Source organism: Palaemon carinicauda, chromosome 3 (genome assembly GCF_036898095.1).
Source record: "Palaemon carinicauda isolate YSFRI2023 chromosome 3, ASM3689809v2, whole genome shotgun sequence".
NCBI lineage: Eukaryota > Metazoa > Arthropoda > Malacostraca > Decapoda > Palaemonidae > Palaemon > Palaemon carinicauda.
In genome coordinates, this window is record NC_090727.1 from 42,145,156 (window position 1) to 42,170,230 (window position 25,075).

Below are 25,075 nucleotides of genomic sequence, written 5' to 3' on the forward strand. Positions count from 1 at the left end.
AATACGTGCCGGCTGGGAGCCGGGCTTCGGTCGGAACCTACCATTCAGAAAAGCCGGCTGGGAGCCGGACTTCGAGCGCAAAGGGTTAAGCCTGTTCTCTCTGAGCTGGGCCACAAATCATTGGCAGCTTCTACTCCCCTGAAGAGGAAGAGAGGAGTGTCGAACGTGGTAACTTCTCCGAGGGCGAAGCTGACTCCTCGTAAGTCCTTGAGTAAGGCCTCCTCACCCCCCCCCAGACTTTCACTCCCTCCCCTTCGGACGAAGATTTTCCATCCTCAGGGGAGTCACGCAAAGTGAGGTGTTCCCCCATCGCACCAATGAGGGAAACCCCACCTCGCGCTGGAAAGTCTTCTCGGGTAGGGGTGGAGGAGAGCCTCCCACCATCGTTGTTGGAGTCCTGCATCCCTCCCAGGAGGGAGTCGAAGGACTCCAAGACTGTGCCGAAGTCATCTTCAAGGCTTAGACCGGAGCCAGCCAAGCACTTGGAGAACGTCCACGAGTCCCCCCAAGAAGAGCCTTTGGGGACAGGAGACTTCGCTGACAGCCCTTCAGGAGGGGAGCTGCAGGAGTCAGAGCATGCGTCCTGGCAGGTTCTGACCCTTATGAGGAATCTCAATGGGTTTGCGGATCCAGAGATTCCCCCTCGTGAGAGCAAAGACACGGTCTTGGACCGAGTCTTTGGGATTCAAAAACCCTCAAAGGCCAGTGCAGCTTTGCCCTGGTCTCAAGGGGTTAAGAGTGCCAGAGTCAAGGTTGAAGCCCAGCTCTCCGAGCTTGCCTCCTCCAGCCGATCCAGCGCCGACAACAAACTCCTCCCACCTCCTCATGTCCAACAGAGGAGGTACTTTGACACCATTGAGGAGACTTGTTTAGCTCTTCCCCTACACCACTCTTTAGAAGAGCATAGGCCTACCAGGGGAGTCCCTCTAGAGAGAGACTCCAACCGACAGGTCTCGTTCTCGGCGACGGAGATCCTTAGCCAGGAGAAGGTAGCGAAGTGTGCCATGCAGGCAACTTCGTGGTTGGACATTTGGCTAGGGTCCCTAGGCATCCTGTTACGTTCAGAGGACTTGTCCAAAGAAAATACCAGGAAGGCCATGGAGACCTTTTTTAAACATAAGACTTACCCGGTAGTTATATATATATAGCTTACGGCCCTGACGTCACAGTAGAAAATTCAAAACTCACGCCAATCGCCGATTGGATAGCCAGGTGTACCACCCCTGTGCCCTAGCAAGGTACCTAGGAACCATTCCAGGAACCCTCATATATTCCCTGCCGCGCTAGCGGCAAGATGTTGGATTTTTCACTCGCTATAACCTGTATATTACAGTTATCTTGGTGATGTACTATTTATTTTTAGCCTTCGCTGGTTGGATTTTATTTTTACTGAGTGTTAGTGCTTTAAAACTACGTTTGTATCTTAACAGAGGTAGGAATGGGAGTTTTTTCCCCCTACTGTAAAACTTACGAACCTACTCTTTAAACATGATGGCAGTGATCATTCCACCATCTCTATGACGTCACAATCGTGTGACGTAAGCAACATAGTACTACGTAATATGTTGCATAATTCTTTTCTTTGCTTTTTCTTGTAAAGAATGAAAATGTAGTCTAACTTACAATAAGTATTTAACTTTTATTATAAAAAGATTATATTAATTTTTAAGAAATATTTGTCTTTTTAGTATTCGTTCTTTAAATCGATACCATTTTCAGAGATTAAATAGAATTAGCGTATTGTTAATTTTCACTGCGTAATTCTCGTGAAAATACGATGCAGTCCCAACAATTCTTGATATTGTTGTTTATTTTCTTTCAATGTTTGGATTCTAGTTTTATTCGTATATTCACATACTGTATATATTCCAATTGTAAAGTGTAGCAATCCACTATTTTTGGAAACCCTTAAGATTTAAGGGTTGTTTACATATATATATACAGTATACGTTACTGCGATATCTGCTAATTTTAATAATAACAAATCACTATTTTTGGGAACCTTTACGAATTAAGGGTTGTTTACATATATTTATGTTATTCCTATATCTGTTCATTTGAATCATATAACACGTAACTTTCCCGGTAGTTACATATAACTACCGGGTGAGTATGTATAACATTTATCTTTACCGGTAGTTATATGTAACTACCGGGTGAGTGTGTTCAAACATTTATTTACAATGAAAATATCAGCGTCATATTTTATAAGAAATATTTTGTTACATTTTTATATAGCAAGAACTAAAACGGCTTTGCATTCTCATTCAAGCCCCTAGCAGGACTAATTATGGTCTTTTGTGTAAGAGTTTAAAAATTAAAGTTTCAGTGCTAAATTAGTGTAGTGAACTTATTCAGCACAGTGGACGTTTTTTTCCTAGCCTTAGACCTCTTCCAAGCTCCCCAACCCCTGGGAGAAGGAATGTCGATCGTCCAAAGGAAACGAGAGGCGTTAGCTCACGAGCAGACGTCCTCTCGAGCGTTCCTGTTGACGTTCCCAAGAATGCTCGCCCTTGCCATGGGAAAGCAAAGAGCGTTGGACGTTAAGCTACTAACATTGCTGTTAGAGTCTTGCATTGCATCAAATTTGCTAATAATAGCAATACTATAATGCTTACGAACCAACATAGACACGGTTTTTGTTCTAGAGCGCCAGTCGGCCATGAGAACCCTCTGATGAACTGAACGCGCCGAGTGACGTAATGAAAATAATTTTACGCTCGGCGCTAATTCTTTCAGGACAATTGGCGCCACATCTTCCAGGACGATCGGCTCCTCGTCTTTCAGGATGCTCGGCGCCTCGTCTTTCAGGATGCTCGGCGCCTCGTCTTTCAGAACGCTCGGCACCTCGTCTTTCAGAATGCTCTGCGCCACGTCTTTCAGGACGTTCGGCGCCACGTCTTTCAGGACGTTCGGCGCCACGTCTTTCAGGACGCTCGGCGCCACGTCTTTCAGGACGCTCGGCGCCACGTCTTTCAGGATGCTCGGCGCCACGTCTTTCAGGAGGATCGGCGCCACGTCTTTCAGGACGATCGGCGCCACGTCTTTCAGGACGATCGGCGCCACGTCTTTCAGGACGATCGGCGCCTCGTATTTCAGGATGCTCGGCGCCTCGTCTTTCAGGACGCTCGGCGCCTCGTCTTTCAGGACATTCGGCGCCACGTCTTACAAGATCTTTGTCAATAGAAGACATTGGTGATCTCTTTTCTCCTGTTGAATTTGAGATTCTCAGAAGGAGAATATCCTTATTCCTTTCGTCATAAAGTTGATTTAGAAACTCATGAAAGTTTTTATGATTAGTTTCCAAATTATTTTATGCCTGTTGCTCCACGTTCGCCACCCTCTAAATTTACACGTGGTCATCATGAAGCTTTAAGGATGGTGGGAGACTATTTAGAGTCTCGGAAGCACCAAGGAAAGACAGCGTTCTTTTTTCCTCTGAATAACGTGGCCTCTAGATCTTGTATCCGAGGTACGAGATTATTTTTATTATTATCTTTAGCCAAGCTACAACCCTAGTTGGAAAAGCAAGATGCTTTAAGCCCAAGGGCTCCAATAGAGAAAAAATAGCCCAGTGAGGAAAGGAAATAAGGAGATAAAGAAATGATGAGAATAATTTAACAATAAATCATTCTTAAAACAGTAATAAGGTCATAACAACGTCTAAAACAGATCTGTCATATAGGGTGGAGGTCTAGCCACGTTAAGGTCGAGGACCTTGTGGCAGCCCCACAGAGATTGTTACAGCCCCCTGGGTGGATTGCTGAGTCTCTCAAGGAATGCAGGTAAATGAGACATATAAACCTATGAAGCCAGCTTCCTTATCAGGCATTCCAGGATAGCAAGGGTGGAGGTCTAACCACGTTAAGATCGAGGACCTTGTGGCAGCCCCACAGAGATTTTTACAGCCCCCTGGGTGGATCGCTGAATCTCTTAAGGGATCCAGACAGTGGAGCAGGATAACTTTGAGGTCCGTGCTATTCCTTAAGGATGGATGCGAAATCTTTTTCCCAGTGAAACCTCCTTTGTTAGTTACTCTGATAAGACCTCTCTGCAAAACAGACTTTGCAACATCAAATGTCTCTCTTTTGGGAGAGGGAGGCTTTTATCCGGTTCTGGATGTAACTGCTCTCAATACCTTCGTTCAGAAGTCAAAGTTCTCCATGGAGACATCGAAATCATGAACTATTTAAAGTCTCATGTCAGCCTGGTCACAAGGCGGAAGCAGAGTCTGACTGCTTTCGCCTTCAGGCAGTAAAGCCAGACTACATAACTTCTGGCAATCTTGGGAGAAGAGGGGAGCAGACCTTTGGTCAGTACATCTGAAGGAGGATTACAATTTCCTTTCATAGGGAAACCTCCATTAGTTTGAGCTCCAATAGATCTCTCTCCCAGATCTGGAGAGGAGTTTAAGAGGCAGGCTTTGCAATTAAACTTTTGCTAAATTAGCAGAATACTGCACTTCGAGACATCAGAGCCTCCCTGTATCTGGACGATTGACTTATCAGAGCTCTTTCTTACAATCTTCATGAAGGATTTTCAGGTAACTTTGAACCTTTCAGTAGAATTGCGTATTCCTGTCAACTAGATGAGTCTCTTCTGACACCACAACGCTTAGCACCACGTCTTATGGGACGTTTGGCATCTTGCTCTTTTAACCTCTCGGCGCCACATCTTACAGGACGCTCGGCACCACACCTTCCAGGACGTTCGGCGCCACGTCTTACAGGACGTTCGGCGCCACGTCTTACAGGAAGCTCGGCGCCACATCTTACAGGATGCTCGGCGCCACGTCTTACAGGACGCTCGGCACCTCGTCTTTCAGGACGCTCGGTGCCACGTCTTTCAGGACGCTCGGCGCCATGTCTTACAGGAAGCTCGGCGCCACGTCTTACAGGAAGCTCGGCGCCACGTCTTACAGGATGGTCAGCGCCCCGTCTTTCAGGGCGCTCAACGTCGGAGATCTTGAAGGAGACATGACATTGAACATGAGAACCTCGGACTTCGTGGTGACACTAGTCGAATCGAATGTCGAGATCAAGGACGCCTTAGTTCCGATCTCTTTGATCACGAAAGTTTTTTATCGAGCGTCTAGCCTTAGTACAACGCGGCAACATAGGCGGTGATCTGGGTTTCCTTGACGCCAGGAGTCAGGACCTTAAATACATGTATTCTGATAGACACAACGTCACTACTTCCGTTAGATCTTCTGGCACCATCACAAAAATACTTTATTTAAGGATAGTGATTCAGAGTCAAGTTTTTTTCGGCCTTTTACGTCTCCTCTTAGAACGGAGCAAGCCTTCTTGATACTACAATCTTTCTAAGATATAGTAGTGTTCTGCGAGGAAGTGGATGCGTGTCTTGAGAAACCTTTCCTCTTGGGGAGGGGTTTTTTTCCCTGGGAAGACTGATTCTTTCTTTGTGACCATTGTTATGTCACTGTTCATCCTAGTTTTGCTGGACCAGGGTTCGATTCTCGGCCAGTCAGAAGCTAGAAGCTATGGTCCTTATGTGAGTTATCTTTATTATCTCCATTTCAACTTCAATCATTTTGGGACAAGGAGAAGGTCTTTGAGTTGATATGCATCTCTTTTAGGATGCCATAAGAAGTTGCCTTCAGTGGTGGTTCGATCCAGTCAAACTTCCGGAAGGTCACCCCTTTTGAACAGAGGATCTTAGACTTTGTATTGTGTCTCCTCACCTCGGATTCGTGGTGGTAGCAACACTAGACAGTTGGAAGCTTCGGGACTTTGGACAGAGGATCAGAAGAGCTTCCTCATCACCCAAAGGAACTGTTGACAGTTCTGTTAGCTCTCAGAAAGCTTTGAGGGGTCAGTTTGGAACTAAGTGGTGCAGGTCTATGCCGATCACACCACAGAATTGGCTTTCATTGCCAAGCAAGACGGAACCCACTCGAGGTTCCTTTCCGGGACTGAGAGGAGTCTTCTCATCTAGGCTAAGGAGAAGAATGTATTCCTTCTAACAAGGTTCTTTAAAAAAGAGACGAACTTATGGAAGAACAGTCTCAGTTGGAGAATGGACACTCCAGCGAGTAATCTGCAAGAATCTGTGGCGACTTTGGTGTCGTTCTTGTATAGTCCTATTCGTGACTTAACAGACAAAGAGACTAGAAACTTACTGCTCTCCAGTGCCAGATCTTGAAGCAGTCCACATAGACGCTTTCCTATGAGTCTGGTCCAATCTGGATGTTTACGTTTTCCTCGTTCTATTTCCTTTCAAGGTGACACAAAAGTTTCTGTCACACGAAGGGACCAGGTGACTTTAGTGGCCCTCAGAGGATGGTTAACAGAGATACTGGAATGGATGGTGGACTCTCCTAGAAGTCTTCCATTAAGAGTAGTTTTACTCAATCTCTCTTGGAAAGTTACCTTTCTAGTCTCCAAGCTTTTCTTCTAGCTCCTTCAACCTTTTGAAACCTCACAGAAACTAGAGGTTTTCGAAAGAGGCAGCTAAGTCTTTTACAAGAGCAATAAGAACTTCTACCATCAGGATTTATCAATCCAAGTGGGAGGCTTTAGAGAATGGTGCAGAGTCAACTCTGTTTTTCTCTTCCAGTATCTCTACAATTCAGATTGCTGACTTCGTGTTTTACCTTCGAAGGAAGCTCATTTGTTCATCCTCTTCCAACAATGGATACAGTGTGTGTTAGCGACTGTTGTCAGACACAGTATCTTGGACCTTTCGATTGATAAAGTCATACAGGAGCTTCTCAATTTGTTTGAAACATCAAACAACCAGGATTCACCAGCTTGGATCCTGGACTTTATCCTGAAGTTCCTTACGAGTGATAGGCTTGACCACTTGCTTTCATCTTCATTTTAAGGACCTCTTGATGAAAACTATTTTATTTTGTTAGTCTTGTGACATCTAAAAGAATCAGTTAATTCATACGTTTAGTAAAACATTGGCTTTTGAGATAACGAAGCTATGTGCTCATTGCAGTTAGGCTTTCTTGCCAGGAATGACAGCCTTTCTCAACCTTGACCTAAGGCTTTTGAGTTTCCGAATTTTTCGGATATGGTTGGCGAGGAGTTGGAGAGAGTCCTGTGTCCAGTAAGAACCCTGAAGTTCTACCCAGGCAGTATGAAAGAGTTGCGAGGCAAGTCGAAAGCTCTTTGGTGCTTGATTAAGAAGCCCTCGTTATCAGATGTCAAGAATGTCCTTTCATTCTTCATCAGACTCTTATAAGAGAGGCTCATATACATTACAGTGAGACTGGCCTCAAGTTTTTAAGGTCAAGACGCATGAGGTTAGTATTATAACAACTTGAATGACCTTCAAGCAGAATAGATTGTGGTGGAGCATTATGGACACAACCATTTGGGGGAGTAAATCTGTGTTCACTTCCCACTTTTTTAATCGTGGCCAGACTCTTTATGAGGACTGCTACACTCTGGGACCATTCATGATAGCGAGTGCAGTAGTGGGTGAAGGATCCACCACTACGTTCCCATAATCCCAATAACCTTTTCTTCTCTTGGAACTTTATTTGTTTTTATGGTTGTTTGTGGAAACTGTCAGTCTTCCAAAATCATTGATTTTAGTCAGGTGGTCAATTTTGTTCCTTGAGCACCCAGAACTGGTCATTCAAGGAGGTTCTGTCATAATGAGGTATATACACCGGTTTGACAGTCCCTAGAGATCTTCAGCCCCCTGGGAGGATCGCTGGATCTCATAAGGCTAGCAGACATAATGAGACAGAGAATCTTTGAAGTCCGCTTCCTTATCAGGTACGAACCCTTAAGTTTGTTTTAATTAATTCTTAAGAAAAATTCCAGATATACTAGCTGTCTCTAACCCTCCACCAAAGGTGTTAATCAGCTATATTTATAACTACCAGGTAAGTCTTATGTTTAAAAATGGTATTTTCATTATAAAATAAATTTATGAACATACTTACCCAGTAATTATATATAATTAAAGTCCCACCCTCCTCCCTTCTAAGAGACTAGAGGCATAGAATATATGAGGGTTCCTGGAATAGTTCCTAGGTACCTCGCTAGGGCGCAGGGGTGGTACACCTGGCTATCCAATCGGCGATTGGCGCGAGTTTTGAATATTCTGCCGTGACGTCAGGGATGTGCGCTATATATATAACTACCGGGTAAGTATGTTAAAAAATTTATTTTATAATGAAAATACCATTTTACTCTCGGGCACTCGTACGATCGAGTTTCTAGCCCACCAAGTCTCGAACTTGTGGGCTAATACCGTCTTGAAACGTCGAGATGCGGTGTCTGAGAGATTCCATCCAAAGGTCCCCAATACCGAGATCATCAGGCTCAGACATTCTTCCATTATGGGGAAGAACTTGTTCGAGCCTAAGGACGTGGAGCAGGCAGATGAGAGGTGGAGGAAGTCCAACCAGGACTCTCTCCTACATAGGGCTCTAACATCGAAGCCCTATAAACCTCCAGCACCCCAGCAATCACGTCCTACCAAGACCACGAAACCGGCAGCTGCAGCGAAGATGACGGTGTCTAAGCCCTTTCCTGTCAGGACAAGAAAGGCAAAAAGTCCTCCAGGGGAGGAAAGAATCCTAAAGGGAGCAGCCGAGGCCACAAACGCTAGGATTGGCAGTCCCCCTGCATGTCCATCAGTGGGGGGATGCCTACAAAGTTGTGCGAACAGGTGGCAGCAACTCGGGGCCAATTCCTGGATGATTTCTGTAATACGTCAAGGATATCGCGTCCCGTTCACAACATCTCGACCTCCCCTGACAGCAGATCCAGTGTCGTTGAGCTCCCTTGCCATGGGATCGGCAAGGGGGCAAGCCCTTCGGGCAGAAGTCCAGACCATGTTGAAGAAGGGCGCTCTCCAAGAGGTCCTCGACGGGTCCCAAGGCTTCTTCAGTCAACTCTTTCTTGTAAAGAAGGCGTCTGGAGGCTGGAGACCAGTCATCGACCTTTCAGCTCTAAACAGGTTTGTTCAGCATTGAGACCGCAGACACGGTCAGACTTGCAGTGAGACCGCAAGACTTCATGTGTACACTGGACCTGAAGGACGCGTACTTCCAGATCCCAGTCCATCCGTCTTCAAGGAAGTACTTAAGATTCAACCTAGACAACAAGGTGTACCAGTTCAAGGTGCTGTGTTTCGGTCTCTCCACAGCACCACAGCTTTTCACCAGTGTTTTCACCCTAATATTGTCGTGGGCACACAGAATCGGCATGTCTCCTCCGTTATCTGGACGACTGGCTGATCCTAGCAGGCTCTGAGTCAGCCCTTCTTCGACACCGAGACAAACTTCTGGGACTTTGCCAAGATCTGTGGATCATGGTAAATCTCGAGAAGTCCTCTCTGCTTCCCACTCTAAGACTGGTATATCTATGCATGATCATAGACACCAATCTCCACAAAGCCTTCCCATCAGACGACAGGATAGCAAAGCTGAGGAAGGTCGCAAGTCCTTTCCTCAGACGAGAAGAACTTCCAACCCAATCGTGGTTACGTCTCCTCGGTCACCTCTCATCCTTGGCTCGTCTAGTTCCCAACGGTTGCCTCAGGATGATATCCCTCCAATGGCGACTCAAGTCTCGGTGGAATCAGGGTTATGATTCCCTGGACGACATGATCCCTATGGGTCCTGCGGAACAGACGGACCTGCAGTGGTGGGTGACAGACAAGAACCTACGAAGAGGAGTGGATCTTCTCGTCCTCCCCCCGGATTTGATGGTGTTTTCGGACGCCTCAATGAAAGGGTGGGGGGCCCATGTTCTGCAACACAGGACCTCAGGCCTGTGGTCAGAATCAGAAAAGTGCCTCATATAAATCTGCTAGAAATGAAGGCTGTATTCCTGGCCCTTCAACAGTTCCAACAATACCTGGCGGGTCACTCTGTGATGGTAATGAGCGACAACACCACAGTAGTGGCTTACATCAACAAGCAAGGAGGTACCTTTTCAAAGCAGCTATCCCATCTTGCAGTAGAGATACTGAGATGGACCGAAGCCCACTCGATTCCACTATCGGCTCGCTTCATTCCAGGCAAGAGGAATGTGCTCGCCGATAGTCTGGGCAGAGCGTCTCAGATAGTGAGTACCGAGTGGTCTTTGGATCATCTAGTAGCCAACAAAGTCCTGACTTTGTGGGGTTCCCCGACTGTGGATCTGTTCGCTACAGCGCTGAACTTCAAGCTTCCACTGTACTGCTCCCCAGTGCCGGATCCTAAGGCGCTCTGGCAAGATGCCTTCCAACAACGGTGGGACAACATCGACGTATACGCCTTTCCCTAGGTGTGTCTGATGAGGAGGGTGCTCAACAAGACCGGAATATTGGTCAATCTTTCGATGACCCTTATAGCTCCTCTATGGCATCACGTGGAATGGTTTCCGGACCTTCTGCAACTCCTAACGGAACTTCCGAGAGAACTCCCTCCACGACACGAGCTACTCAAACAACCACACGCCTACATCTTTCACAAAGCCGTAGCTTCGCTACAACTTCACGCCTGGAGACTATCCAGCATCTCCTTGCTGAGAGAGGATTTTCGCAACAAGTTGCGGTCAGGATGTCTAGACACCTGCGAAGGTCATCCGCATCTGTCTACCAGACAAAGTGAGGAGTCTTCTGTGGTTAGTGTCATGGAAGGGGTATCTCTCCACTCGATGCCACTATTCCAGCAATAGCGGAGTTCCCTCGTGTACTGTATTTGCGGGAAGAAATGCGCCTTTCAGTCTCGGCGGTGAAAGGCTATCGCTCAGCCTTAAGTCTAGCTTTCAGACTCAAAGGAGTGGACATTTCTTCCTCGCTGGAACTTTCCCTACTCATACGAAGTTATGAACTTACCTGCCCTCAGTCGGAAGCGAGTCCTCCTCCATGGAACGTGGTTCGCGTTCTCAGGTCTCTTAAGAGACCTTCCTACGAACCATTACCCCAGGCTTCAGATCGCCACCTAACTTGGAAGACGGTGTTCCTACTAGCTTTGGCCTCGGCCAAGCAAGTCGGTGAACTTCATGGTCTCTCTTATGACATCGCCCATTCAAGGGGATGGGGGGAGGTAACGTTCAGATTCGTCCCCGAGTTTATTGCTAAGACTCAGAATCCGGGAGTGCCGGACCCTCGGTTCGACTCCTTCCAGATTTCGAGTCTTCGTTCTGTTACAGATGACCCAGACCATCTCCTACTGTGTCCAGTAAGGAGTGAGGCTATATCTCAAAAGAACGGCTGCAGTTCGTCCCCAGGTACAGGCATTGTTTGTGAGCACTGGGAGGACTAAGAGGAGGGTTACCAAGAATACCATCTCTGCATGGATTCATAGGGTGATCCATCTGTCCCTGAATCCAGACCCTCCTCCGTCACGTCGCCCTAGAGCACATTACGTCATGGGTGTAGCTACGTCCCTGGCCTTCAAGAAAAACTTTTCAGTGACGCAGGTGCTACAAGCTGGGGTGTGGAAGCGTCAGACGACCTTCACTGCCCACTACCTGCAAGACGTGACCCACAGGAGGCTTGATACGTTTTCTATCGGCCCTGTGGTGGCTGCACAGCAGCTGGTTCAAAACCTCAGACTCCTTAATGGACAAATAGCAGAAGGTTGAGGGCATTGTTAAAACGTGAGCATGCGTAAGGTTTCCATGCACAATAGGATTCCATGTGCATTGTATTCCATGTGTAGTGACTCAATGCTCCTAATCTCGATATGTACAGATTACTTGCATGCACTCCACATGCAAGGTCCCCCCTTTACGGACTCTGAACGAACTACCTTCCACATTTACCTGTGCTTTATGTGCACCTAAGATTCACACACTGGATCCATGAGCATCTGTGAACATGAGCATGATGATGTTGACACGGATCATGATGCTGTCGACAGGTCATCTCATAAACCTTTTTCTATTCGGTCACCTACTGATCAACCTCCTCACACCTGAGACCCCTGCACACCTGGGATCCAGGCACTCCCCAGTCTTCTCAAGGGCAGTTTCTATCAGTAGAACTTATCCTCCATCACCAGAAACTACTCACATTAAATTATAAATTTTAACAGTTGAATTCTAGCTATGCTGAAATTATACTTCTATTAATGAACTCAGGTTTGCATATTGTAGTTAGGAAAAATACAAATTACTTTTTGAAAAATATGCATTTTAGTATTTTCCATGCCCAAAGCTTTAATTATAATACTGCAATGTCAACAAAAGTTCTATTAAGTATATTTGTTCCTACACAAATGCAAGCCTTCATCCTTTAATAGGAGTATGCTTTAGTGAAGCTGGAAAATGCTATTGAGACTTACGAGGTGTCGATAGTTAGGTGTTGGGTGGCGGGTGAGCCTCTCCCACCCAACAGGCCACTGAGCTTTCCCTTTGTTTTCAGGTGTCCTGCATTCTCAAATCACTAGAATTTTCTTTAGGATAATTTGTTGGTAGGTGTTCATATGAAAGGGACATTAATGAGGAGAATTTTCATTGCTTCAAAATAACTCTAGCTATGTGATAGTTTCTTGTGCAAACCTGCCCATATTCACTTTCTTGCTTACTGTATATTCCCTCTCTTGTTAGGCCCTTTGATGACAGTCAACACCATAATCCTAAGGAGACTGGCAATCCATAATCATCAATGTATTCTATTGGTTGATGAAGGATTTGGTAATGCTGAGTGTGATGGGGTAGAGTACCACCCTTACTCTTAGCCTCAGTGTTTTCCGGTTCCCGGAAAAGCACTAAGAACATAACATTTATAGTGCTCCCAAACGAAAGTGGCAGTTGAATGACAGTTCTTCTTAATATTTCGTATAGACTTCAAATAATTTCGTACCTTCACGACCTCTCGGTGAGGATACAAGAAAACAATTTGCCCAGCTTGACATTTGCGTATTAACTGATTTAGCGTGTCGGACTAATCCTGTTCTTCTCTGAGAATGGGTAACCTCTAAATCTTAATTTTTTGATTCTTTCCGGTTTATTTCTACCAACAGAGTTTTTCATTACACTGGAATTTTTTGTAATCCTTTTGAATACATATACACAAACACACACACATACTCACACACACACACACACACACATATATATATACATATATATATACACACATATATATATATATTATATATATATATATATATGTGTGTGTGTGTGTGTATATATATATATATATATATATATATGTGTGTGTGTGTGTATGTGTGTATATATATATATGTGTGTGTGTGTGTGTATATGTATGTATATATATATATATATGTGTGTGTGTGTATATATATATATATATATATATATATATATATATATATATATATATACACACACATATACATATGTGATATATATATATATATATATATATATATATATATATATATATATATATATATATAATGCCGTATATCATATTCACTCGGATAAAGATGTAGAATTAATAAAGACACGTCCGCCTTGTTTTTAAATGCATTAGAGACTTTTAATCTATTCCAATTTCTTTTCCATTGGCCACCTGGGAAAAATAGCCGAAAAGGGAACTATATCCGGGATAATGACCGACGAACTGCCCCACCTTTAAGACCTTAATCCATCCTCTGCTTTAAGGCTTCTCCAGATAAAATGACCGAAATATTTAAGATTCGATGCGAAAAAATAAGCTCTCAGCTGCCACTTTCGTTTGGGAGCACTATAGTTATGCTTTTTCATCATAGAGCTCATTTAGTCTCTTTTCCTTGAAAGTGTTGCCATTGGCTTGTATAACAAGGTAAAAGTCGAACTTGAAGTTCTTCTTTTTCCTCTTCGTAATCTTCATGAGACAGTCTTTTCTGCTACTTTTGTAGGAGACAAAGTTGAAGATATCATCAAGGGTGTCCAGGAGGACCTATCACTAGGGATCATGTTCGCATAATTCCAACCATTTCTTTCCCAGTGGGGGAGACATTACAGCACCAAGAACCTACCTTCCTTGAATAGATTCCAAAAGGTGTCCCCAAGCGGAAAGGAAGTATCTGTGTACTCGCTATGGATGTACACACAACTTTTACCTGTGCTTACTGTATGAAGTGCTCCTACCTTCTCCCCCGTTCCTGGATGATATCTCTCTTTTGGGAGAGGGGGAATCAGTGTTTGCTGAGACTGCTTCCTTAACTGGAAGAAACATTGGTATGCATTGCTTCTGCATGTGTGTTCAGTTTTGCACTTTGTGTAGTGCCCTCGTATGAGTACCTTTAGTCGACCCGAAAAAAAAGACATCATCTGTGATAATCGATCAACGTAAGAAGGGTAAGTTCCAGGAGCGTTAGGCCTACATACCAAGATCATACAAAGTACTGAGCAGTACACAATTCAAATACTGTATTCATACTTCTTACCAGTACTCTGTCTCATATGAGACCGAGTAGTTTAACCATCAACTGGGATAAAGGGGTTCCCCTGATTTCCTGTTCTCCTTCCATCAGTTCCTGAAATATGATGAAATTACCATTAAGAGATATGTCAGTCCAGCAGAAGTATCATGGTGAATGAATTCCCCCTTATACTAGCAGCATTAGCACTTAAGCAGACCATCTCAACACACTCAGCACTGTCACGAAAACCACGCTCTATATGCAAGGGTTCCATGCACAAGGATTTTATGAGCATGGATTCTATGTGTACAATACTCCCAATTTCCACAAGCACAAGCTTCACTTGCATTTGTACGGCCTTGGAACATACTACCTTCCATGTTTGTCTGTGCTCCACCTGTACCTGAGATTCACACACACCTGAATTCACTTGCACCTGTGATCCACCCGCTAAGTGTTCACTTCCTTCTCCTTCTGGTACAGAGTATGATCATGGGTGGCGGGGACGAAGGGTATCAGCCTTTTCCACTATCCGGATGACTGAGAGAAGGAACTGATGCACATATGCTCAACTTCCTCTATCACTTCATCTTTTCCCATATCATCTTCCTCACCTATTACTCAGCCTTCAGATATGACTCTTGCCATTCGGAAGAGAAGTAAGACAGAGTCACTAAAGCTCAGGAGAACCGATTGGACTGAGTCTCACAAGACATTGACCGAATCTTTTAGTAGGTCTTGTAGGAGGAGCACCACTATATCAGAACCCGAACAACTGTGGGAGGTTGTTTAGGTATAAGATGATGGAGCTCATGCTCCTGTTACTATTGTTAGGTCTCATACGAGATTAGGAAAAAGCATTGCCGGCTCCAGGACATTCCAGGGATGCCAAGACATCGAAGAACATTGAAAGAACCATCAGCACTGACTGAGAAAGTATCCACTTGGAAAGTCGATACTAGTATGTTATTGCCTCATAAGAGAGGCAATTGATTTTGTATTTGGAGTGCTTCCTTTCCCCTGGAATATGGTTTGGTAGGTGGTACTGTTTAGGAAATTGGCTGTTGTGCTGATTCTTCTCCTACCCAACAACGCATCACAAATGCCAACGCATCAAAGAACATCAAGATGTTCTCCAGTATGTACCGGGAACATATTCACTTGGGAGAGCGGTCCTGGTACATTCTCAACTCACAAGTGAGGCAAGAGGTTTTGTATCACGAACTTTTCCTTTCTAAAGAATATGCTTTATTACGTGGTACAGGTGTTCCCTCTTTGGAGTATTATAGAGACGATAACCCAGCAGGACTGTGGTGGAGTATGTGATCGACAATTAGTGTGAATATAAGGACATTACCAGACCACATTGTCACAGCTTACCAATCCAACAATAATACCACAGGCACGATCAACATGTTCTTGATCTTTACAATTCATGCCTTCTAAATTAGCACAGGTCTCCTCTGTCTCCTTTGGTGCTAGGACAGTGTTTGAGAGACCACTCATTCTGGGATTGGTCTTCAACGCACTTGTTAGACACCAGTAATTGTATCTGTCTTGCCTCTCCTTCAAGGAATTTTTGGTTACAGAACATTTTGTATCTGCTTTGTTCCAGCTTTTCCAATCTATGATACCGGTTAAGGAGGAACTGATGATTATTCTCATAGTTTGTACGGTCTGCAAGACATTTCCCTTAACGAGCAACATTGTTTTCTTGTGGTCTTCCCTTCATGTTTTTTCCCTCGTGTGAATATTCCATTTGTGTTCTCTCCGCCTCAAGACAAGATTCCTCGCACTTGATATCTATGATAGTCTATTTGCACAGGATTGGCTGCGAGCTGAGATGGAGAATAATATGATCAGAAACTATGCAATTAGGAACCACACGATTAGAACTTACGCTCGTTCTTCAAGTGATTGTTAATTTTGAGTCACCAGGGAACTAGTAGCCTACACCTATCGGTTCCAGCCCAGAGGTTTTCCAAATCACCGAAAGTTTTAAAAACATCTATAATGTCCTTCATCTTTTGTATTTGCACTCAAAACTTTATCAGATAAACATAATTACTCTATGCCTAATTTTCTATTCATCTATATGATTGTGAGATTTTAATCTTATTCACTATTAATAATTCAAATGTAATACTGTATTACCAAAGCAATGACAATATAGTTAACCTTATCAAGAATAGTATTCATAAAACCAATACTTAAATAATAAGATTGATATGAAAACACCAATCTCATACATGGCTGCTTCTATAGTTATAACTGATAATCCAAGCTGAACTGTATTTTTTTTTTTTTTTTTTTTTTTACAAACTCTGGTTAAGCACAGTTAGGTTCAATGTCTCTAAAGTATGAAGTTGAATATGCAAATTATTTTATTGGATAATCGTAAAAAGTGACTGTGTATGAAATTGATTAACAAGTCAGTTGTAACTTGAAGGTTAAGAACATTTGGAGTAAGGATATCTAAAAGATAAAGGCAGTAAACAAAAAAACAACACTAGTCGACAACCTGATTCGCTTAATAATATGGGAAGGAGATAGACCCTAAAGGAATGTTGATGGCACAAGATTAAATTAAACATATCTACTGTATAGCAAAGATGATAAAAGGGATGGAGGCTGTAAGATTCAGCTGACATAAGTTTAAAGATAAGTTTAAATGTTCATTAGAGTTTTTTTTCAGAAATTTACACTTCAGTTAGGTTACAGAGTAGGGAATAAATTTCTATGTGAGGTAGCTTATATACAGTGTACAATTTAGTATTCCAAATATGCCATCTGAAAAAAGTCCAGTATTGCAGAAATTCTTTTGAAAGATTGTTCTCAAATTATTTTTGGCGAGTTAGTCATAAATTTTGTTATTTCCCACACATTATTAGTTTTATATCTGTATATTTTGGAGTCTTTCTACATATACAAATATTTCCAAAAAGGTAAATTCTGAAAGTCTTAAAAGTTATGCAATAGCTAATGTAAGATTAGTTAGTATGCTTACATTGGTCATAGATTTTAAACACTCCCTTAGTGCCTTATAATGTTATATTTCCTAATCCTGTAATATGGTACTTGTCGGATAATTAATAAATGTAATATTGCCTTGGAATTATTTAAGCAAAAAAAAAAAATAATATTGATTATTTCTAAGTCTAGTATTTCACTTCCCCTACGTCCTAAACTGGAGTTATTCATAAACTGATTAGACTTGGAATCCCTTATTTGATGTCTGAGGCAAGGCAAATAGCTTGATTACTAAAATGGTATATTTGATTGATATTACAATTTTCTTCCAGAATTGAAGTATAACCATTTTTGTTAATACTGTAGACCTAAATTTCAGGTGCAGTGGAAAGTAATACTTCTTCCATAAATGTTATCATTTTACCCAACACCAAATGTTAGCAAATTGTATTATATATAGAACATATTTTAGAGAGAAATAATATAGTCTCCAGTTAAAGTTTAAAAGGTACAAATTTATTCAGTCTATAATGTTTGAATTATAAGTGAAATTTGCTATGTTCTATGCCTGTGTATGGATTTTATTCTTGCATAAAAAAATTAAATCTTCAAGATAGAATGGAGTTATACTTAATGATGTATTGAAATAAATACTTTATTATTAAGAGTGTCATTGGAGGTACCATGAAAAATTTTGAAAATATGGTCGTAAGATAATTTTTGATCGAGAAACTTGCACTACTTCCTTTTCTGATTAGAAGTTAACTAATTCTCGATCATCACAAGAAGTTCTTTTTCGCGAAGTTATTTTCTTAAAGAGTCAGGGACAAACACCTTAATCTGGAGTCAGTCATCTTTATACTTATGTATTGTCTTCATGAGAGAAAAAGAATATATCAGATAAAAAGGGTGATCCAAGTTAGGTTGCTACATTTTTCCAAAATAGTTTAATTGGCAGGTGGTTAATAAAAGTACTTCATAAGACTGGTCCCTATAGCTTATATTGAGAGAAGGATGTTTTGATTAAGACAGATTACGAGCATTGTCAGTATTTGGTTTTTGTGGGTAGCTGTCATGTATGTTACATGAAATTCTGTTAGGTGTAAACATTTTACTGCATAGTAAATTAAATTTTCCATGGGCTCCTCCTTTATAGTAACTTAATGACATAATTTTTTTTAATATATAAAATGTGAATTATGGAAAATGATATTCCTAGGTTCATCTATAAATAGTAATAATGGTACCTTTTTGTAAGTATAAGTTCAAGTTTAATTTTACTGACAAGACCGTACTCTGCTCATAATTCACAAGTTAGGTAAATCCAAATATTCTCATGGAATAGAATAAACACAAAGAGTTTCTAACTAAAGATTGATGGTTTTTCATTTTTCTGTCATAAAGATTAAAAATCATTTGAAATTGTAAAAGTTGTATATTTTTTATTAAATTTGTGTTTTATAGGTATGTTTGAGGTTAATCTCTTATATTATGGGCATGTTATATTATAGGGCCTCTGTTAGATTTTGCCAGTCGTGTCTGTTTTGAGCTTTTAATTCAATATTTCTCCATTCATCATCTCCTACTTCGTGCCTTAAAGTCCTAAGCCATGTAGGCCTGGGTCTTTCAATTCTTCTAGTGCCTTGTGGAGCCCAGTTAAACATTTGGTGAACTAATCTCTCTTGGGGAGTGTGAACATCATGCCCAAACCATCTCCATCTACCCCTCATCATGATCTCATCCACATATGGTACTCAAATAATCTCTTATAGTTTCATTTCTAATCCTGTCCTGCCATTTAACTCCCAATATCCTTCTGATGGCTTTATTCTCAAATCTGCTAAATTTATTGGAGATTGTTTCATTGTCATACTATGACTCTCAAGTCCATAGAGTAACACCGATCTCACTAAACTGTTATATAGTCTGATTTTCATATAAAATTTTAGGCGATTTGATTTCCAAATTTTACTTAACCTAGCCATTTCCTGATTTGCTTTTTTCAATCTTTCACTAAACTTTATTTCTAAAGGCCCTGTATTGGAGATCATTGTTCCTAAATACTTAAATGATTCTACCTCATTAATACTTTCTCCTTCCAATGATATTTCATCTTCTATTGCAATTGTAATTGCATAGGGGATTTACTAATTGATATATATAAATAAAATCATTCCATATTGAGAAATCATGAGTTTTTAATATTATAAATGTTACTCCTGCTTCAATTACTTGAAACATTTCTTATAATTTCTAGACATTTTTTTTTTGCACACCAAGTAATACCTTAATTTGCATTTATTAAAACTAGCTTCAATCTAAAAGTGCTATTTTACAGCAAAGTCAAGAATCAAATTTGTTTATATAAAATTAAATTATTTAATTGGATGACATGATAAAACATTTTTATAAACTGAATCTAATGAATGCAAGTGTGCTTGTTTTTATTCATTTTCTTGAAAGAACAGCTATGAAAAACAGAAATTTTTTGCTACAATCTCATCAAATAGCAGATTTGTATTATGTTTTATTTTTATTATATGTTCTTATTTGTCCTAAATTATGTGAGGGGTTATTGATGAAATACTTTTTTCAGGATAAAGTAGATCATTAGCTTGAGATTATCAAATGACTGACGGTAGATACGATGGTGATGTCTCTTAATCACAAGAAAACATCTGTTCCACTGCACAAGTGGAATATAGGATCTGTGACTTCAAAGAAGGAAAAGAAACTACACACCGTCTTTTTAAGTTTAGGGAGAATTAATCAGTTTCAAAATTTATGTGCAGATCTATTTACATTGAGGCTCTTAATTACTTTGATGTTACCTATAATATAAGTAGTCTTAAAGTTAGCTGTTGGAATTCAATTCCAAAACTAATTTTTTCTTTTTTTTTTTTTTTTAGAAATCTAAAATCCATTGTTATCTGTAACATATAGTTTTCTTTTTATATTACAGTATACTGATCAAGTCTTAAGTATAGCAAATGTTACTGTCAGTGTTTTATTGGAAATTTTTAACAAAAAACTAGGCATGAAATTAAGTTCTACTTGAAATATCACTGAATCTTTTGCTATTTTATGTCATACTAAACTTACTAGAAGCCTCAATATTAAATCTTACTCTCACTAATGCATTGTCCTTATTGGAAATTTTAATTGTAATGTTTTATTCACATTTATACAAGGCATAAGAATGTTGGAAATGCCTTGTTTTATCAGAACTATAGGTTATATAATTTTCAGTCGTGTGCCACTTGATTCTAATTCTATTTGACCACAATGCTTGTATGTTTGCCATTCTTCTAAGCCCATGTGGGATAACATTTTTATGCTACCTGAATTTGTACTCCTGGATAATTAATAGCTGTTATTTGTAAAGAGCATTTGAAGGGACACAAACACAAACAATACTCTTATAAATTAGAAAATATAATCACCAAAACTTTTGTTACCAATATTAAATTACTAGTTTATTCATAAACAAGCATTGTGGTATACAATTATATGTTATAATGTATGTTTTGAAAATGTTGTTACCGTAAGTCAAAATAATTGATCTTAACTTTACTCAATATATTCTTGTGATCAAAAGTTGAACTGATGACCAGTTCATCAATCAGGTCAGATGATACTTGGTGGTGATCTATTTCATGCAGTTATTTCTATTCTTCATTGTTTTTCTATGATACACCGCTCTTGGTGGACTAATGCTGATTGATTGGAAAGCTACTCAACAAATCTGGGGTTTTCACTGTCTCTTTGCTCTTGTTTTTGTAAGGTTTTGTTTTTATCCTTACTTTCCATTAAGCCTTCCTATTCTGTAAATATTTGTTGGTCGTGTAATTATAACACATCATATGCACCTCGATGACATAAAGCCTACGTCGATTGTTATGCTTTTTCAGAGTTCTCTGCTTAGATGCTGCATGTCTGTGAATTAACTACGCTTCAATAGCAGTAATTTAGTTCCTCTTTGGGTGTCCTGTTTGATGTGATGCCTGCTTTTGGTGTTGAATAATCTGGAGAATTGCACATGATATCATTATTTGGTTAGATCATAATTCATACCGCATGTTAATGGACTGGTTGGAACGTATAATGGTAAACTTTGCTAAACTATCAAGCAACTGGTTATATGTGAAGGTTCTGTCCGGAAAGTTATTCTCTCAGAGGATATAAAGTCTGATACTTTAACAAAAAATTTTCTGTAGATCTTGCTGAAGGCTGACATTTTATCATTGGTATTGATGGTTTGATGAGTTGGAAATGCTAGCATTTTTAGTTATTTAAGGCTGTCTAGATTGGAAATTTATTCCTAGTCAAGTCCAGAAGCATGATGATTATAACTTTCTTAACATTTGTTTCTCTTTCCATGATAGTTTATTGCATTTTATTTATATGGAATATATTTTTCATTCATAGATGTTATGATGATTTCATTGCTTAGTTTCCTTTAGGTTTCTGTTTTTCTGAAGGCTTCCTATTTGTCTCCTCTTTAATGAATAGTTAAAACTCTTTTGGTCTAATGGTTACTAGGAGAAATTATTGAAATGTAATTTGAATTTGAAATATTTAGAGATATCTGGAGAATTAAATGGTTTCATAAAATCAATATCAACCAATAACTAGTTCTTGAAAATGGTAATAATTTTTTGTTGCTTTCCTGGAATATATACCCTAAGGCTCCAGTATATCTATTCTTTCCTTCTGTGGATGTTTTATTAGCTGTAAAAAACTTTCAAGAAAAATTTGTAAAAGGTTATGATCTGCCCATATCAGTTCAAAATATTTTCCTTCATACTTAGGTTTTCAGGGTTTTAAAAGGCTTTTCAGGACTGTGCCTGACTTGAGAAAATTTTTAGGCCACTCTTTCTGATGGTTTTTAAAGGCCACTTGTGTTTCAAGAATTTTAGAATATTTCCTTGACTTGTTTTTTGTTAGTGGTTGATAAGGACTTGTTTAAGGAATCTCGTAGAGTTGATTCCGATATCCTGTTTGTTTGTTTCTTAGATCTGCTGAGTTACATTGGGCCATCCTTGCTTCTTTTGAGCAATTCTTGTTAACATATTTTCAGATACTTCTGTTTTAAGAATATATTTTTTGGTCCCTTTGGGGTATAAAGGGCTTTCTTTATTATTCAGGCTTTTGTGGTCCAGTTTATATTTAAAAACGTCTTGCAAAGTTTCATTTGTTTTATGAATGTTCTCTGGATAAAGATTGGTTATTGGGTAATACCTTGATTTACCAAGCTTTTGTGATTATACTCCTTTGTCTTTTGTAGCACTCCTCAGCCATGAATTGTGGAGAAATTCAGGTTCTGTATGTATTTTTTAGCTTATTAGAAATTCTCATCAGTCTATGCAGTAATCTGGGAATCCTTTATCTATGCTGTTATTTGAGGTGTTTCTTGATTCAATAAGCAATCTGGGCACTTGGTTGGATTTACCAGTTATTAGCATTCACTTGTTTACAGAATATTTTGTTGCATGCGGTTTTATTCAGGACACCACATTGTCTGTGGAGTTTTTCGGTCTTATTCCTTGGTTCTTTCAGTTATTCAGGACATTTCTTGGTCTTGGAAGTTATTCTTGATACTTTCATCTTTATAGTTACTTAAGACACTCCTATAAGGTTGTTTTGTCACTCATTGGATAATGAAGTTATCTGTGACTTTCCTTGATCTATATGTTATTTGGGGCACTATATTACCTATGGAGTTATTTAAAGAAATATTTTGTGCATGGAGTTATCTGCTACACACCATTCTCTAAGGAGCTATTTTGTCCAGTCATTGGATTGATTATTTCATGTTGCTCATTGTTTTCTTGTTTCTATTCAAGTAATTCATAGTTTCATTCTTTCAGTCACTCTTGTTTTCAAGAGTTTGAGTTTTCTTTCCAGTCTTTAGGCTTCAGAGTTATTTGGCACTGCTCTGTGAATTAAGATCTAATCAGCAAAATCTATGAAATTGGTGAATTTCAGGTTATACATATTTTATGTAATTCCATTTTTATATTTTGGGGGTAAATGTAAAAGAGAGCTTCTGTATCAATAGAATTCAAGGTATGTTACATGCAGCACCTTAAGTTTTTCTATCTATTTTATCTACCAAACGATCACAAAACTGGCAAGGGATTTGCTTCATCCCCATTAGTTTTTTAATCAGAAAATATTAAAAGCCTGTTTTTCCGTAAATTTCTTGTACACTATTTTACTAAGGGTAAACTGTATACAATAATCAATTTTTGCTTTTATGAAAAATGATGTTTTCGGTTTACAATTTTTTGTTTTCTAAGGATGAAAGAAAATTAGAATCTTTCTTACGCTTCATATCTTTCCCACCATCATCCTTACATTAAGGGGTTGATTGCTGGATGCACCCTCTCTAATGCATTCTATCAAAGGCATCCTTTTCCAGCAAATTACTTCTCTTTATATCATTCTTCACCTTATATTGCTATTTAGATCTCTCTCCCTCTCGATCTTCCCCCCTAACAGGTTCCTACCCAACCTTCCTCACTCCCTCCACACCATCCATCCTCAACACGCACTCACACCATCTCGGTCTTGACACTCATCACTTCTGTAATCTTTGCTACATTTGCCATTTTGATTCATCATACATACATATACCAAGGCACTTCCCCCAATTTTGGGGGGTAGCCGACATCAACAAAGAAACAAAAACAAAAAGGGGACCTCTACTCTCTACGTTCCTCCCAGCTTGACAAGGGACTCAACTGAGTTCAGCTGGTACTGCTAGGGTGTCATAGCCCACCCTCCCACATTATCCACCACAGATGAAGCTTCATAATGCTGAATCCCCTACTGCTGCTACCTCCGCGGTCATCTAAGGCATCGGAGGCAGCAGCAGGGCCTACCGGAACTGCGTCACAATCGCTCGCCATTCATTCCTATATCTAGCACGCTCTCTTGCCTCGCTCACATCTATCCTCCTATCACCCAGAGCTTCCTTTACTCCATCCATCCACCCAAACCTTGGCCTTCCTCTCGTACTTCTCCCATCAACTCTGGCATTCATCACCTTCTTTAGCAGACAGCCATTTTCCATTTTCTCAACATGGCCAAACCACCTCAACATATTCATATCCACTCTAACTGCTAACTCATTTCTTACACCCGTTCTTACCCTCACCACTTCGTTCCTAACCCTATCTACTCGAGATACACCAGCCATACTCCTTAGACACTTCATCTCAAACACATTCAATTTCTGTCTCTCCATCACTTTCATTCCCCGCAACTCCGATCCATACATCACAGTTGGTACAATCACTTTCTCATATAGAACTCTCTTTACATTCATGCCCAACCCTCTATTTTTTACTACCTTAACTGCCCCCAACACTTTGCAACCTTCATTCACTCTCTGACGTACATCTGCTTCCACTCCACCATTTGCTGCAACAACAGACCCCAAGTATTTAAACTGATCCACCTCCTCAAGTAACTCTCCATTCAACATGACATTCAACCTTACACCACCTTCCCTTCTCGTACATCTCATAACCTTACTCTTACCCACATTAACTCTCAACTTCCTTCTCTCACACAATTTTGATTCATAAGCTAAAGATAAAGAATAGTATAGTACAGTATCTTGTATTACTTATTCTTTGAGTTAATAATTCTTGAATATTATTCCAATTTTGTCACAATACTCATCCTGCGTTTGACCTTTTATATTGCTTTGCAACAGTCTCTCTCTCTCTCTCTCTCTCTCTCTCTCTCTCTCTCTCTCTCTCTCTCTCTCTCTCTCTCTCTCTCTCTCACATGAAT

The 25,075-nt window shown here is 40.4% G+C and overlaps 1 long non-coding RNA gene across 1 annotated transcript in view; it reads left to right on the top strand.

Moving 5' to 3' along the window:
• LOC137637118 (uncharacterized) overlaps positions 1–19,910 on the top strand; it is a 41,422-nt gene extending 21,512 nt beyond the window's left edge. The window contains exon 3 of the long non-coding RNA XR_011043405.1: positions 19,866–19,910. This is a non-coding gene — a long non-coding RNA (uncharacterized lncRNA). The remainder of the gene's footprint in view (positions 1–19,865) is intronic.
• The last annotated feature ends 5,165 nt before the right edge of the window (positions 19,911–25,075 follow it).